The following is a 3,415-nucleotide window of genomic DNA, read 5'->3' as shown; positions in this document are numbered from 1 at the left end:
TTTGAAAGGTTAGTTAAAATAATCCAGTTATGAAGTACAGTTAATAAATTTATTCTGCAAGTTGTTACAAATATACCTAATACGGTAATTTATAAAGCTGCTGTTTTTAGTGGAAAAGTTAAAGACATTTTCCTGATTTAATAAAACGCTCATTTAAACGTGTCAAGTGCACTTTACATTCAATTTGCCCCTTGGTCTTGAATAAATGAGCTTCGACATTATATGTGTTTGTATTGCTGCTAATTTCTCTCTTCCCCTCCTGCCTGAAGGTTATTGAATACAGTGGGGGGGCATAGTAGAATAATATAATTCATCTTCCTCGGCAACACTTAACTGTTTCAACAATTGAACACTGGATTCTTTTAAAAGCACAACTTGGTTCAAGTTTGGTTCATCCAAATTTTTTCAATGAATAATTCAACAACAAAATGACAACCCTTCAAAATGGAAAGGAAATAAATGAATAGATATCATCTTAAACTATATGAGGATAGTGCAGCAGTTTTTGACAGCACAGGTGCACGAATAGCATTGACCATCTTATTAAACCCTTCTCAATGATAAAGCAAATGAATAGGCATCTCCGTTTTTAATTATATTTAGAAGTGAGTACATTTTTCTTGAAGTATTTTGATGTCAACTATGAGAAGAAACTTTAAATTACTGAACACTATACAATACAAATATCTACAGCAACTCACAGTAAGGACAGAGCTGGTAGTCAGTGAGCAAAGTAGGTTAGGGACATTGCTTAAACTGTTTTACAATCAAGATTCCTTTTAAACTGTTTTATACCAACTTTATTAAGTGTGACAGCAGTCTCACTAATACCCCTTTTACACTGCACAAATAACCCGGGTCAACCCGGGTCACCGTGCAGTTTGAAAGGGCCCTTTGAAAAACTCCAGGACCAGCAAACCGGCAATCCAACCCGGGTTAAAAGAAGGGTTTTACCCGGGTTGGACCCAGGCTGCTGGGCACTGTACCAAATGCTGCCTCCTCCCCCGCCACCCAGTGATCCGCCGCCTGGTGATGAGCCACCTCTCCGCTCTGCCCTCCTAATGATGTCAGCGACCCGGCTTATTTGACCTCGCAAATGCCGGGTCACTTCCGGAACCAACTAATCCAAATCACGGGTGCGACCCATCATTTGTGAAAGCGGTATGAGAGGCTTAATTATCATTTGTGCTGTGAACAACTTCTCCAAAAAGCATCTGTCAACAACACTATAACATGTTACTTTCCACACCCGTTGCCAGCTTCTGCACATGTGCAACCTGAGGTAACACATGTGTAGAGCTGCTGGTCAGACATTGAGGAGGTGGTGGATGGATCTGCTCGGATCCCTCTTTGCATACCCAGAACGCCTTCCCATAGGAAGGAGTGTGGCTTAAGAACACGCAACATCTGTAGATGGCATATGTTCTTAAAGGGAAAACTCTGAAAACTTTAAGCGATCAAAGATTCCTTATGTTATAGATTGCAGCATTAAGGAATCTCTGATATCTGGGGCCGGATACAATTCATAATAAACATAACCCTTATTTTTCCCATTGATTTTATGGCAACTGACCAGTGGCACCAAGAAGGGGTGGGGGCATGGTTATAATTTACCTAGGCCACGTTCATCACTCCCCCCTACTCTTACCTGTTCTTGGTCTTTGCCACCTTTCCTCCCTACTACACCTTACTTGTGCATGGCTTCCAAGCCCACCACGCACTGCTGTGTGTTGGGATGTGGTGGTGCAGTCTCCTTGGGCAGTGCAGGGAGCAATGATCATGCCCCACTCCTCTGATCTTCTTCTGGGAGAGGGGCACAATGGCACCCCCCTTTGCACTGTTAAAAATAAACAAAAAATCTTACTACATTTTTGTTCACACTACCATTGCAGTAATGTGCCCAAGCGCCACTCTCCACAGTCCTGCAAATGATGCGTCTCAGTTGCCATCCCAAAATGCTAAATTTCCGAAAAAACAGATCCCTCCACAGTGGCACATGAAGGGGGGATTTCTGAGTACCAATCAGCCTATTATAAAATAAATAAATAAATGAAATAATAACTGGGAGTGAGCACCATAATTAAGTCTTATATGACAGATTCCTTTAGTCATGATATTTTACACCCACCCTCTCCTGATAGATCCGCAAGTGTGTGTAGGGGTGTGTGTGTGTGTGTGTAATGATAAGTATTTGGTACTGCCCCTGTCTATATTCTGCAGCTGCTGCATGGTAAGTGTTTGTATGTTGTATGTACTTTATTACATATACCTGTTATACATGTATGTGTATGTGTGTAGAAATGGGTGTACTGTAGTTCAATAGGTCTACTCTAAATTTATAGACAGTCAGTAGGTCAATATAATATGGCCAACATGCAAAAAGTTGGCAGGGTTAAAACGGTTGACATGGAAAGGTAGATGGTTTGAGGTAATATGTTTAAAAAAGGGGCAGACTAGATGGGCCAAATGGTTCTTTTCTGCCGTCAAATTCTATGTTTCTATGTCTAAAAGGTATTCATGGAAATGGTTAATACAAAACATGGCCAACAAGTTCTTTTTTATTGTTGTTGTAATTTTATATGTTTCATCATATCTGAGCCAAATTGGTAAAAGGGGTACCCTCAGTGGTGTAGCTAGATGCCACGGCGACCGAAGCCTATGACATACTATATAACACTCCTTAATGCCCATGACGTACTGTCATGTGCAGCAGGGAGGGAGGGTGGGAGCAGTAGTGTGCAGCAGGGAGGAAGGGTGGGAGCGGTAGTGTGCAGCAAGGAGGGAGAGTGGTTGCAGTAGTGTGCAGCAAGGAGGGAGAGTGGTTGCAGTAGTGTGCAGCAGGGTAGGTGGGTGCAGTAGTGTGCAGCAGGGTGGGTGGGTGCAGGAGGTTGCAGCAGGTTTGGTTGCAGTAGTGTGCAGCAATAGTGTGCAGCAGGGTGGGTGGGTGCAGTAGGGTGCGAGGGTGGGTGCAGCAGGGTGGGAGGGTGGGTGCAGTGGTGTGCAGCAGGGAGGGAGTACACCTTACTTAGCCAGCCAGCCAGCTGCCAGTTAGCCACTCACCTCACCCCTGCCAGTGTGCTGTGTCCGTGTGCACCCCCCTGCCTGTGCTGCGTCATGCGGGAGCAGATGTAACCGGTACAGAGAGAGATAGATTTGGGTGGGGTTTTACTTTAAAGTGAGATCTATATTGCAGTGTAAAAATAAAGCAGCCAGTATTTACCCTGCACAGAAACAAATTAACTCACCCAAATCTAATTTTCTGCACATTTTACATCTGCCCCCCTGCAGTGCACATGGTTTTGTTCATCTAAGAAGGAATTTGCCAGAAGGAGTGAACCAGAATAACCCCCATAATTAGAAAAAATGCCTATTCTCTCAAATACAATAAGTTTCCCATTAAAATTAGTCACATCTG

The sequence above is a fragment of the Crinia signifera genome, chromosome 5 (assembly GCF_055691185.1).
Source record: "Crinia signifera chromosome 5, ASM5569118v1, whole genome shotgun sequence".
In the NCBI taxonomy this organism is placed as follows: domain Eukaryota; kingdom Metazoa; phylum Chordata; class Amphibia; order Anura; family Myobatrachidae; genus Crinia; species Crinia signifera.
This window is presented reverse-complemented; position numbering follows the sequence as displayed.